The following is a 15,523-nucleotide window of genomic DNA, read 5'->3' as shown; positions in this document are numbered from 1 at the left end:
CATGTTACCCTGTGAATATTGCAATCAGGCCTGGTGGAAAAATAATAAAAAAGTGAAATATTGTCTGTGCACAAGTAAACTTAATTGCAAAATCATTTAAAGTGGGCAGTCTTTAAGCCTTAGTGGATATTTCAGGCTTAGAAACCTTTACCAAAAAGCTTTATTGAGTAATCCGGATTTCTTTTTCCCAACTGTAATGTCTTCATTAACAGTACATTTGCTGTTACTGTGTGTGTTCAAGTAATTTGTGACTATGGGGACCCTAGGGGTTTCTTAGCAAGATTTGTTAAGAGGGGGTTTGTTTTTGCTTCCCTCTGAAGCTGAGAGAAAGCAACTTACCCAAAGTCACCCAGTTGGTTTCCATACCTTAGAAGGATTTCATCCTCTGATTTCCAGAGTTATAATTCAACACTCAGATCAACACTACACCCTACATGCTCTCGGCAGTACATGCAATACTCAACAGTATATACATTCAGTACATTTAATAGTACTGAAAAATATCTTTTAAAGAAAGGAGTGCAGAAGTGTACAGGAAGCTCATAGAAAAGGTTGTAAAATAGTTTTCATTCTTTTCTTTTTTAGTAAATTGTAGCTACTTCAAATCTATTTTCAGGTATTAACAACGATCAGAGGCGGTCCAACCATAAGGCGAAATAGGCATTTGCCTGTGGCGCCATCGTCCCGGGGGCACCATCGTCCTGGGAGGAGGGCACCACTCTCACCCTTCCAGCGGCCGCGCTGGGCCTTCCGGCCAGCGCAGACCCACCTTCGCACCACGCAAGCCCACCTTTGGGGCCTTCAGAGATTGTGAGGTCTGTAGGAACTTGGAAGCTAGGTATGTGGGGTTTATATATCTGTAGAAGGTCCAGGGTGGGAGAAAGAACTTTTCTTTGAAGCAGGTGTGAATGTTGTAATTAATCACCTTGATTAGCATTTAATGGCCCTGTGGCTTCAAGGCCTGGCTTCTTCTTGCCTGGGAGAATCTTTTTTTGGGAGGAGTTAGCTGTCCCTGATTGTTTACTGTCTGGATTTCTTCTGTTTTCAGAGTGTTGTTCTTTATTTATTGTCCTGATTTTAGAGGTTTTTTTTTAATACTGAGGGCTATCTGGGTTATCTAAGTCCACACTGCCCTATATCCCTGTTCAATGTTTAGTGCTAAATTTGCAAATATAGTAATTCCTACATAACATTACCATGTATTGAACTGCTTTTTCTATTGATTTGTTGTAAAACATGATGTTTTGGTGCTTAGTTTTTAAAATCATAATGTAATTTGATGTTTTATAGGCTTTTCCTTTATACTTCCTTATTATCCAACATTTTTGCTTATCCAACGCTTTTATTTTTCAGTGATTGGTTTGGGGGGGGGGGCGCCAAAATTCTGTTCGCCTACACTTGAAAAATACCTAGGGCCGGCTCTGACAACGATGTATGTGTTTAGATAAGTGCTAAGTCTGTGTTTGATACAACTTAAGGGTGTATATACAGTGTATAATCAGTGCAGTTTGACACCTCTTTAGGTGCCATGGCTCAGTGCTATGGAATCATGGGAATTGCGAGTTTTACAAGAGCTTTAGGATTTTCTGTCAGTGCTGGTGCCTCACTAAACTATAAGTCTGATGATTCCTTAGCACTGAAGTGGTGTCAAACTACATTAATTTTATAGTGGAGCTGCACTTTTGGGCATCTTTCATAGAAATGCAACCTCAGAAATAACCCTTACTGGAAAAATGTGGTAGTTAACTTCTGTATAGATAGCATAGAATTGTGCTTAAGTTATCAATGAAGCATGTTATATTTGATGTTGAAGTTAGAAATCAAAGGGAGTGTTAAGGAGATGTCAGTGATAGGAGAATTAAAAAGTGACACCTTGAATCTACTTTAGCATATAAAGCACACATTTTAAAAATAAGCTATTTTAGAAAATAGTATCAAAAATAAATGTCTTTGAATTAGTGAGTTCTTGAATTTTTCCTTCATCCTATGCTAGTTCAGTAACATTTGGCTAACTTACGCATATTAAAAAATGTTTATGGATTACATAACATATTTAGGTTGCAATTATTGATCTGCCACATATTATTCAGATTTTATTTTTTTTAAATGAAATCAAAGTGAACATTTTCTATATGATTACATGTATTTCCATCATTTTTATTTTCTTGTTTGCTGGAAGGACAAAAGTGAATACCTATAACAAATACCTATAAAATACCTATAACCCTAAGGAGCCCTGGTGGCAAAGTGCGTTAAAGCACTGAGCTGGAGACCGAAAAGTCCCAGGTTCAAGCCCCGGGAGCGGCGTGAGCAGCCACTGTTAGCTCCAGCTCCTGTCAACCTAGCAGTTCAAAAACATGCTAATGTGAGTAGATCAATAGGTACTGCTCCGGCGGGAAGGTAACGGCGCTCCATGCAGTCATGCCGGCCACATGACCTTGGAGGTGTCTACGGACAATGCCGGCTCTTCGGCTTAGAAATGGAGATGAGCACCAACCCCCAGAGTCAGTCACGACTGGACTTAACGTCATGGGAAAACCTTTACCTTTTTTACCTATAACAAATATTAAATTAAGAATAATTAATTTAAAAGGATTGTTCAGTCCTGAATAATAATAATAATAATAATAATAATAATAACAACAACAACAGCAACAACTTTATTTTTATACCCCGCATCTATCTCCCCAAAGGGGACTCAGGGCAGCTTACATGGGGCCAAGCCCGAATAAAAACAATAGCAATATAAAACACAACAATAGACAAGACATACACAATTATAAAAGTTAAACATTAGCCAATAAAAAAAAAACAAATGACAAGAACTAATAAAAACATGGATTAAAACGGAGAGGTTGTAAAAGTAGACTGGTTAAGGTGCACCATATAAATATTGTAAACATGAGGTGACTGATAAAGTGCTGCAAATTCTTGGAAGTGCAAATTGGGATGGGAGTAGCCCCTGTGTCTATATCAAGTTGACAAAGGTAAAAAGTGAAAGCAAAGTAATTATAGTTACAGGTCTTAATTAAAAAAAAATAGTATGAGAAATCTAAAGAGTATAAACAAGACCATATATTAATACTGTGCCTAACGAAAGCTACACTTACATCTGAGTCAGCTCCCCTTTGTATTCTGAAAATAGCAAACAATTATTTATTTACTATATTTACCTCTCACTCTGTCTCACCCAAAGGGGGATTCAGAGCGACTTATAAAAGATACAGGTATCCCTCCACATATTCTTGGGTTAGAAGCACACTATGCCCATGAAAGTGAAAAAAACTCTAAATAAAAGTAATATGTACTGTTTTTTAAATCTGAGAGAACACCTTTCTAGGAATTTTTGGGTGTTCCAGGATGACACTGGTCAACATCTGCTGAAATGTTCATTTTCAAAGTATGTTAAGATTGCCAGCATGACTGGAGAAAATTGACCATAAAATCAAATGGGAGGACCTAGTGTTTCCTAGACTGAATATCTGTGAATAATCAAATCTGCGAAAGTTAAAACCAGGAATGTGAAGGGACAACTGTATTTGAAGATATGGATAAGACTGTAGGAACAAGCGGAATCTCTAGGTTGACTCAGAATGCGAATACTTTTCAAAGTCATATAAATTCATTCTCTAGAAATTCATAAGTAAAGTTGAATATGCTATGAGCTCTTATTATATCATTTGACTGTGTTGCTCAGTAATCTGCAGTGCACGATATATAATTCATCTTTTAAATATCACTCTGATTCACATCCCAGCTTATGCTTTCTATCCTGTATTGCAGTGTTCATGCAATGCTTGGATGACTAATAGGCAAACAAATATTGTTTTGTGTATGAAAACATAATAGAAATACAATTGCTCCAAATTGTCTTTGTTCATTTGCCTTCTTTTTATTTGTTTGTTGTTCTTGAGTGCCTTTTACTTGTGTATTTAACTTAAATTCTGTCTTCATTTAGAAACTAGGAATCAAAGCAGTATGTATTTCAAAAAGAATAGATTTTTTTCTTTAAAAAACAAGGGAAATGTTTCAATGCTAAAAGAAAATTGAAGAAAGCATAATATTAAAAATTAAAAAGCAGTTTGATACTTCCTTTTGTGTACACACACACAGTACAGCATCAGTCTCACAGCAAATAGCCTGTTGCCTCCTTGAAAAAGTATGGTCTTTGATGGTGGAAGAAGGTTTGGAAGAAAGTCCCATAGTCTAAATATGACTGCACATTCCTTATCTTGTGTTAGGAAATGAAGTTACTTGACATGTTTTAGTGTAAAAAAGAAAGACAAGGGGTCAATCATATCTCCTCCCCCTCCTCCTCCATGATTGCCACCCAAAAAGAAAGAAGCATCTATAGACCACTGTTGGGGATATGAGGCTGTAAGCTCTTTCACCTGTGTTAAGACCTATGATGAGTCTTCTTTCTCCTGAATAGTTTTAATGTAAGGTGGTAACTAGGTAAACGCCAGAACTTTAAGGTGTAATTCCTGAATTTTCTTTTTCTCTTTATTCCTGTTACATTATATATTTGAGATAGTATGCCACAGAAGTTGAGAGAGGGGTTAAAATGTTTTACATAAGTAAATAACATACTTGCTTTGAAGAAAAGAACTATTTGGTGCTCAGCTTAACACCTTTATAAAGCCCTAGGATTAGCTTGTTTTCAAGATTTACTGGTAGATCTAAGATGGGATGCAAATCCATCAGTTATCGTGGCTTCCTTAACATCTGTTCCTCAAGCAAAAGCATTTCTACTCTATAGCACAGCAGAGTATCAAGCCATTAGAATTAAAAGTCTACAGATACTGCAATAAACCTCATATATTACCATTCTAATGCTCTTGTTCAGGAGAGAGCCTAGAGCACGTGGTTAATTACTTAACATAGACTACAAATCCCAGGATTCTGTAAGCGGCAGCCGCAATGATGCTCTCTGCTATGTGGTTATATATGTTGTCGAAGGCTTTCATGGCAGGAATCACTGGGTTGCTGTGAGTTTCCTAGGCTGTATGGCTATGTTCCAGAAGCAATTTCTCCTGATGTTTTGCCCACATCTGTGGCAGGCATCCTCAGAGCTTGAGAGATCTGTTGGAAGCTAAGCAAGTGGGGTTTATATATCTGGAATATCCAGGGTGGGAGAAAGAACTCTTGTCTGCTTAAGGCAGGTGTGAATGTTGCTTCAAGGCCTGGTTGCTTACTGCCTAGGGGAATCCTTCGTTGGGAAGTGTTAGCTAGCCCTGATTGATTCTTGTCTGGAATTCCCCTACTTTTTGAGTGTTGCTCTTTATTTACTATCCTGATTTTAGAGTTTTTTAAATAATGGTAGCCAGATTTTGTTCATTTTCATGGTTTTCTCCTTTCTGTTGAAATTGTTCACATGCTTGTGGATTTCAATGGCTTCAAACCAAGGAACATGAAAGGCACTGCAGACTAATTCAACCTGGACATTCCACATATATATAACCCTCACTTGCTTAGTTTCTAACAGATTTCTCAACCTCTGAGGATGCCTGCCACAGATGTGGGTGAAATATCGAGAGAAAATGCTTCTGGAACATGGCCATACAGCCCAGAAAACTCACAGCAACCCTATCTGGATATAGTTTGGAAGGAAACTGAAATTAACTGGCATTAAATGTCATAATTTCATGGTAGTACTTCTGTAACTTAATCCTTCACATGTTTATGTAGACTTTGAAATTGACTTCAATAAGCATAATTCTCACAGAATATGGTTATTTAAACTGCTATATGACCAGGAAATGGAAGATCCTCTTAATCTCAAAATATTCATAGCAAACCATATTCAGTCCAATAATGGCTTCGGGACAGGCTTAGTGTTTCAGCAAGTAGTCTTTGGACATTGGTGATCCATTCTGATGTTGCATTTTTTTAAATTAGGTCTGTTGAATATCTTCTTCTAATGATACATATATGAAAACAGGGACTCTCACATTAATGTGCATTAAACATTATGGAGCAGTATTTAATGCCATATCCCCTTCTCCCATCACCAATTGCTAAACATTCCACAGATCCGAAAGCCTGCCCCCTTTTCTCCAGTTTTCAAAACAAAGGGGGAAAACATCATGGTGAAGATACTGCCTTTTAAATGTGTTGTATTTCCCTGAAAATAAGACAGTGTCTTATATTAATTTTTGCTCCCAAAGATACGCTAGGTCTTATATTCAGGGGATGTCTTATTTTTCCACAAAGAAGAATTCACATTTATTGTTGAACAAAAAAAAAAAAGAACATTTATTATATACTGTACAGTAGTTGTCATCACAAACCAGCATAACCAGACAAACTGTGAATCCTATCAAGAATTTCTTGTTACTACCATTACTTCCATGTACAACAATCTATGACACATTGACCAATCCTGCATGCTCTGGTGTTCTGTTTGGCGGGCATGCTTCTAAACAAAACCTTTGCTAGATCTTACTTTCAGGAGAGGCCTTATATTTAACAATTCAGTAAAACGTCGTACTAGGTCTTATTTTCAGGTGATGTCTTATTTTCAGGGAAACAGGGTATGTTGCATTCATTTCATCTGTGATAATGCATCTAACACTGGCTTTTGAAACATTGTGATAGCAAGCTGACCATTTCAGCTTTCTAAAATTAATAATTGTTTAACAGCATGTTTATCCCACAATGGATAGCTGCAATTCAAAACACATTAGGCAGTGACCTTTACCATTTGTATTTCTTTGGATGCAGTGTTCTGGCAGTTTATGCCTATATGTGTCTGCTCACATGAATGTGTGCATCAGGCACAAATGCCAATGCTTTGAAATGCATCTATTCACTAGGGATGAAAGCCTGCACAAAACATACCTGAGAGGTAATAAATTCCTTGAAATTAATGGGGCTTATATCTGATATATAAATAGAATTGCTCTTATAACATTTAATTTATAGAATGGGGAAGACAGGGTAGAGCCCGAACCACACTTGTACACCAATGACAAAGCGCATATCTTTGTATGTTACAAAAATCAAATATTAAATATTAAAAGAGGCAGTTGTTTTCAAGAGGAAAGCACTAGGTAATGGGCTCATTTCAAGGAACAGTAGAGTCTCGCTTATCCAACTTTCGCTTATCCAACATTCTGGATTATCCAATGCAGTCTGCCTCCTGCCCAGATCCAGTTGTTTCTCTAGGCAGCAAGGACTGAACTTTTTACAGATTTAACTTCCAACAATGTTGTTACTGTAAGTTCATTATATGCAATTCTATCTTTATTTGTAGTCAATTTTTTTAGTAGTCAATGTTTTTGTAGTCAATGTTTTCAATACATTGTGATGTCTTGATGCTAAATTTGTAAATACAGTAATTACTACATAACATTACGGTGTATTGAACTGCTTTTTCTGTCAATTTGTTGTAAAACATGATGTTTTAGTGCTTAATTTGTAAAATCATAACGTAATTTGATGTTTAATAGGCTTTTTCTTAACCCCTCATTATCCAAAATTTTCGCTTATCCAACATTCTACCGGCCCATTTATGTTGGATAAGTGAGACTCTACTGTATATATCTATATGATGCACTGTGTGGTCTATCAGTTAACAGAAAGATTCAGAGAATACATTTAATAACATTTACTTTAAAGTTTAAATCTTTTTTCAAAAAATGCATTAATATTTCTAAACTTGAATTGTACATTGTCTTCTGGATCCTTCCACCATATTAAGACATATTGTCGAAGTCATTCACGACCAGAATCACTGGAGAGTTGTGTGGGTCCCAGGCTGCATGGCCATGTTCTAGCAGTATTTTCTCCCGACGTTTCGCCTGTATCTGTGGCTAGCAGCTTCAGATGATCCTGTGAAGATACCAGCCATAGATGCAGGTGAAGATACCTCTTCCATTAAAAAAAATCTTGGGAAAGCTGATGTGTTTCATGATAAAAAAAATTAAGCAGCAACTCCAACATTCCACAGGGTAGTCTCTCATATGTTAGGAACTGTTTTCTGTAAAATGCCAATATTATTCCATTTAACAAACCTAAACATCATAGTTATTGCAAAGCTTAGTAAGGTAAGGATTTAAAAACGAATGTATGCATGCAAAAATCATGTTTGAAACAACCTAAATTACTTGTGGCTGAAAGACTGGTGGAATGTTTTAGAATACACTCCAGAAAGCTGTGCTGATCTCTCAGGGTTTTTTTTAATGAAATGTACAACTTTGAAATATATTTTTCAAAGTAATTTGTTGGGCAACATACCACAAATCTGCACATTAAATTACTTTTAATGTTACTAACAAAGTTTCTTTTAAAAAATACAGTTGTTAAAGATAATGCTATGAAACTTTGGGGGAACATCTATCCCAAATGTATTTCAAAGTAGCCAAAACTATGCAATATTATGCATTATACCTTAAAGTAGCATTAGTCCCACTTATTTTACTACCTTTGAGATGTAGCATTGTTACATTCTCATTACCCAAAGATGCAATCAGTTTCTTGTTAAGTTATTGTTTCTATACCAATTCACATCTTATTTTCCCTGGTATGGAGAACTAGAAATCAATCTTAGCAGGAGGGAGAAATCACTCTCCCAAAAAATAATGCATATTGCTTGTTCTAATGCTAAACTGTATTAGCATCAAGATTACGAAAAGCCAAAAGTATCCCTCCTGAGAAATGTGGAGAAGGAGTTGACTGTACAGAACTTCCTTTAACCGGAGTGTGTGGTTTCATGAGTCCCCTTCACAACTTCCTACTTTCTTTTATGACTGGAATTCTCTTGGGTGAGCTAGTGCCTTCTTCCTGTCATGAAACAGGATTGCCGCTTTCCTGTTTCTGGAAGAGGAGCTACAGTATTGCACAAGTTCCTCCCTCTCACATTTATTTATTACATTTGTATCCCACCCATCCTTCAACACAATGCACTTTGGGGCTTTCCTGTCCCCTCCACCCTCACTATACTGTTAACCTGCAATGGGAAATAGACTTGGGAGCCAAACTACAAAAAATAGAGAAAATTCATAACTGGATTATCAGACAATACAGATCCCAACTGTACTCGAGTTGTATGGAGACAGTGGCAATGAAAGCTATTTTAAAACAACAACAACAACACCCCCCTGCCATTTGTTTTTCTTGGCAAGAATTATTTGGGAGATGTTTTACTTTGCCTTCCTCTGAGGCTGAGAGAGTCTCACCCAAGAACACGCAGTGGGCTTCCGTGGCTGAGTGGGGATTTGATCCCTGATCTCCAGAATCATAATCCCACACTCAAACAACTACACCATGCTGACTCTTAAAATGCTTCACAACTCATATGAGTAGACCTTTTGCAATTCACATTGGACTCCTGAGCCATTTTCTTTTTGGTCTTCAAGTTCCTGCTGTTCTGATGTTATGTCTTGGAGGGCTACCACAATCATGATTTTGAGTCACAGTTTGGAATGCTTTGCCTTTCATTGATATACTTCTTTACTTCTAGATAACAGTGTACTGTTATTTTATTTTATTTTGGTCTCTCCACTTTTATTTCCTTTAACACTTACTTCCCATCTTAATTATTTCACATGAATGCTTCATGTTCACTTAAAAACCCAGGCATAATTCTATTTCCTTATGTTTTGGATGATTTAGATTTATACTTATGTTGTATATTCCAAGGTAACAAATTTTTACCTTGCTGAGGATAAAAAGAACAGTGCTGAGGATATGCATGCTTCTGAGGTAAAATGCCATTTTCCAAGTCCTGTACTGAAGTGATTTGAAATGTTTTTCTAGTTTTGATTCATGCATAATATTCTATTCCAAGCCAACCAGGCGCTGCCACCTATGACTCATTTTTCAATTTTTGGGGACAAATTCCACAAATGAGTTCAAGATATTTTGGATTACAGCTTTTCTTGTAAGCAATCAGAATAGCCAAGTGATTATTGGCCATGTCGACTAGGATTGATGAAAGTTACAGTCCAAAACAATTGAAAGCACAGTGTTGCTCACCTCTAGCATAGAAGATCAGAATTTTTCAGCAGTTCTCCGTGGCTCAGGTTATAACACATAAATTTGCACTAAGAGACATTGGAATTGCTTCAATTGATCTAACTTGACCACTTTTGCATTTACAACATAAGACTGGCTTGTATTATTTCCACAGGGTTAGACATGCCAGGCTGTTTCAGCAAAAACAACAATGTGTTCTGTGTGTCACCCTAAAAACTAACACATTTATTATGACACACAGAGGTCATCGCTGTGGAGAAAAGAACATACTCGAATTGTGACATGCTATTGTGCTTTTTGTTGCAAACACTAGAACTGAACCTATTGTGCCAGATATTCACTAACTGTTAACCTCAAAAGGTATCTCAGTATTGCTCTTGAAATAATATATGATACAATATTTTCTAGAGATATGACAACATAAGAGGGAAAATGTTATCTAAAAGGTATGAAATTGTGCATTTCCACCATAGGTTGAAAGATCTGATCTAAACTATGGGTGCCCATCAATCAATCAATAAAATAAAATTTATTGGCAAACAATATATTCCGAGCATATTTGCATTGTTAATTCTTTGAAGACATAACTCCATATGTAACTTCTGCTTTTACATTCATGCTGCCCTCTAGTGACTATTTGAAGTTATTGGCCAAAAAGAGAATAATTTCGTGAAAGCTGGAGGAAATTCCATAATAGCATTACCTCCCAATATTTCATAGATGAAAACAGACATTTTTTGGAATACTTCTTTTTCTGGCCCAGGTATTACTGCTTTCCAGTATGATACATGGCTAATAGTTCCTGGTTTCCTTCGTGACTGTACGACATGTTTTGTACAGATTTTTTTAAAAAAATCTCAGGTTAAAGGTATACAGTTTTAATATTGCTTATTGAAAATGCTTAGGACTAGAAGTGTTTTGCATTTCAGATGTTTAATGTTTTGAAATATCAGCATTTATTTTATGTATACTTATATGTATACAAACACGCACATAGTTAGATAGATAGATATCTTGGAGATGGCACCCATGCCGAAATATGAAATTATTTTTTGTTTCATATATACCTTCTACATATAAACTGAAGGTAAATTTATATACAGTCTTTTAAATAATTTTGTGTATGAAACGTTTGTGTTAATTGAACCACCAGAAAGCAAAAGTGTCACTATTTCAGCACAAATTTGGATATTTTTGGATTTTGAAGTATTTTGGATTTCAGAATTCTAGATAAGGAATGCGATATAATAATGTTATATGTGCACATTATGCTTTATGCGCAAAGATAAGTTTGGGATGCAGGAGGCTAAATATATTCAGTGTTCCCATGGAGAATAGTCCCATTGAATCAATGAAATGTATGTAAATGTTGACTCACTTAAATTCCATTGACTCAGTGGGCCTGCTGTAGTTATGAATAACTATTAGATTTCGAGCTAAGTATATTTTGTACAGGACTTTATATACAATAAAATTAAAATGCAATACACCTTGCAGAATAACCATATCACAAATGTTTAAGAGGTGCAGGTAAGAAATAATGTTTGCCAACTTATGTACTATATAGATCACAATGAATCACTTGACCTGAAACATGGCTAGTGTCTATTTCAAGCTCAGCACCATATTGAGTAGAGCAAGGCAACTATCTCAGGGTCCTTTCAGACAGGCCCTATATCCCAGGATCTGATCTAAGGTTTTCTGCGTTAAACTCGATTATATGAGTGCGTACTGCAGATAATTTGGGATAAACAGAAAACCTGGGATCAAATCCTTGGATATAGGCCTGTCTAAAAGGGCCATCAGCTAACTGATTTTGGATGTTCTAAAAGGGCTACAAATTGTTATTTTTAATTTATTCTTTTTGTATTTTACTACCAGGGAAAAAAAGGCAGAGATCTCAGGTATTTTCTGCTAGTTCACATCTTGATAGAAAATGGAAAAGAATACTGTGGATTCTAGAACCACTATTTTGAGGCCACATTCCATGGCTAACATATTCACTAGGGATGTGCAATTAAAAAAAACCTCATACCATTTTTGGTCCGATTTTTTGTCAGCTCCCATTTCTTTTTTTGGGAATTTCCCAAACTCGGGAGGGGAAAATACTGTTTCTTATTCCATCAGCCAGAAGTACCATTTTTGTTCCAGAAAGATCCACCCAATTGGCGGCAATGGGGGAACTTCCAAGGCTCCCCTTTCTATCATTTTTAGGGCTATTTGGACGAAAAGGGCCATACTTGGAGGACATATTTATGACTGCAAGCCCCCGCCCCCCAAGTTTTGGAACATTTGGGTCATCCACTGATGTTTAGGAAATGCTTAAAGTTCTTTGAGGGCAAGGAAGTTGCAGGATAGAGTACCAAAGCAAGAAAATAGATAGGGCTGAGGAGGGATTGAAATTAAAATACTAATATTCTCCCCCGTGGGGACTGAAGGGAGTCAGGCTATTTTGTCCCTTTCCTAACCCGCCCAAAAAGGTTAAAAAAAATTAAACATCCCATCCAAAAGGCTCTTTCACAGCCGCTCCCCCAACATACATCCACTCTCACCTCCCTAGTGAAATAGTAAAAAAGGACTGAAAGATATTTAACTAAGAAAATTTAGTGAAATTGCCAAAGAAAAAGATTAGAATTGAGTCAAAAAGCGATCCTAAGCAGAGACAGCACAGAGCGAATGCGGGGCTAGCTACTCTAGAACACGATCTCTCTCAAATGGCAGGGCGCCACAAGAAAATGGAGAAGCTCACCTTGGTATATATGGACTAGCTTGGCAAAAAGAAACATGATCCACTTTCCTGCTGTGATTGGCTCAGGCAAGGCTAAGGGGGGAAACCCTGTGTGTGTGGTTGCTGCCACAGCACAGCTGAAAACAACCAATTTCGACTGCCACGTGGTCAATTTTCAGCAGATTCAATTCAACCTTTGTCGCCCATCATTTCAGTTACCAGTACTGAATATTCTCACAAATTCAACTGTGATTATAGCCTCTAGAATATTGAATTTGTTATTTGATGAAGTGCTTAACATTATTTTCTAAAGAATTATCAATATCTTAACAAATTATGTATTTCAGGACTTTATGGCATTGCACCATGGCAGATAAAGTAGTATGAAACTGGCATAATTGTGTGGGGCAGATACATCCTAGAATTATGTGAGAAGACAAAGACAGTTTTTTTTCAGCATTGGTATGAAGAGAGGGGTGCCTGAAGGGAAGGGCAAAGCACAGCACCATAAGGCAGTGGGAATATATGCTTCTGCTACTTCTGGTAGGAGTTGCAGGCCCTGCATAAGTGCCTAATTTACTAACAGTTACAGTTCTAATTTTGGACAATGCCATCTGTGCATCAGAGCACAGATTCATATCAGTGATATATTTTGTGTTTAATTTGGTTCTAAACTATATGGCTCTAGATCCCTGAGAACTGAAAAAGGCATCTGAATGCTGTTTTAAAAAAATCGCATTGATCTTTCATTAATTTTATTTCTGAATTTTTATGGTTGATTTTTTTTCCTGGCCCAAACAAAAGCAAACTAATATAAACCTCATATGATTAAATTTGATTTACAGGAAACAAGTGCCACACATGAGTCCATTAAAATACAAAAGTGAAAACAAGGTTATTTATAACCAAGTACAGTAGAGTCTCACTTATCCAACATAAACGGGCCGGCAGAAGCTTGGATAAGCGAATATCTTGGATAATAAAGAGGGATTAAGGAAAAGCCTATTAAACATCAAATTAGGATATGATTTTACAAATTAAGCACCAAAACATCATGTTATACAACAAATTTGACAGAAACAGTAGTTCAATATGCAGAAATGTTATGTTGTATTTACTGTATTTACAAATTTAGCACCAAAATATTATGAAAAATTGAAAACATTGACTACAAAAATGGCTTGGATTATCCAGAACCTTGGATAAGCAAGGCTTGGATGAGTGAGACTCTACTGTAGTTAGAAAATAGTTAGAAAGTAATTAGAAAACTTTCAGCATTCTCAGGCTGTGCGTTATTAAACATCATTAGAAAAGATTAGTTGCTTTTCAGAAATGTGGAATACTTTTGTAAGGTTAAGGGTGCAGTCCCCCATGAAAGTGAAAAAAAAAATCACTAATATCTCGGAGGTGGGGGAGATGACATCATCATTGCTGTCTTCATGGTTGATAAAGACAATTCTGCACAGCACTCCAAGGATCCTGGCTTCATTTTATTTTCCTACGTGGTGCATTTTATCCCAGCAAATGGAGAAGAAGCAACCAGTAACACTAAGCAAAACAGAAGACCAGAAGGAAACAGAACCTACACAGATCAGGTTCCTCCTCTTCCAGTCTGGTGCATGTTTCTGTTCTCCTAGTACTCTTATGATCAGGTGGAACAGAACAAGACGAAGAGAAACCCAATCCACAGGGGAAATGAAGTGGTGCGGGGGCTGCTTTTCCTTTTTTCCTGTGTGCCACGAGTCTCTGTTTTGCCTGGGAAAGAAAGGAAGATACCAGGCAGAACAGCAACTAGACTGAAGAGGAGGAACCCCCCCCCCTTGTGATTTCTCCTTCTCTGTGTGCTGTATGCTTGTGTTATCCCAACAGTTCTCTTCCTTTGCCCAGGCAGAACCGAGATTTATGACACATAGTAAGAGGACCCTGATCCACAGCATAAGTGAAACAGCATAGGACCAGCTCCTCCTCTTGCTTGTGTGCCACAAACCTGTTTTGCATAATAATAATAATAATAATAATAATAATAATAATAATAATAATAATAATAATAATAACTACTACTACTACTACTACTACTTTATTCTTATATCCCACCCCATCCCCTTGAAGGGACCCAGAGCGGCTCACATGGGTACCATGTATGTATGTATGTATGTATGTGGCTGTGTATATGGCAACTTTCTGATTGGCTGCCACTTCCACTGGCCACTGCGACCACCAGGAATGATGGATCTGGCCCAAACTCGGCACGCACAACCACCATGATCCACTTTATGGCCTGGTGTGGTTTGGAGAAGGATGGACCACAGATAATGGGATTTGCAGTATTTCAATCACTTTGGCTCCCACAGACCACTGCGATGTCCACCAATGATGCAAGTGGACCAAATTTGGCACACAGAACCTCCATGACCCATTTTACACCCTGGTGCAGTTTGGGGGAGGATGGACCATGGATGATGGGATTAGCAATACTTTCACTCACTTCCTGAGATGACTGCAACAGCCAGGAATGACAGAACTGAACCAAAGTTGCATGTTTATCCCAAATGACACACTTTACACACTGCAGCAGTTTGGGGGAGGACGGACCAAGGATTATAGCATTTGAAGTACCTACACCCAAATGGCCTCTCACAGACCACTGTGACATCCATGAATGATGGAACTGGACCAAACTTGGCACACAGAATCCCCATGACCCACTTACACCCTGGTGCAGTTTGGGGGAGGATGGACCACAGATGTTGGGATTTGTAGTACCTTCACTCACTTCCAGAGACCACTGCAATTCCCACCAATGATGAATTAGTATCA

The sequence above is a fragment of the Anolis carolinensis genome, chromosome 3, assembly GCF_035594765.1.
Source record: "Anolis carolinensis isolate JA03-04 chromosome 3, rAnoCar3.1.pri, whole genome shotgun sequence".
Lineage (NCBI taxonomy): Eukaryota > Metazoa > Chordata > Lepidosauria > Squamata > Dactyloidae > Anolis > Anolis carolinensis.
This window is presented reverse-complemented; position numbering follows the sequence as displayed.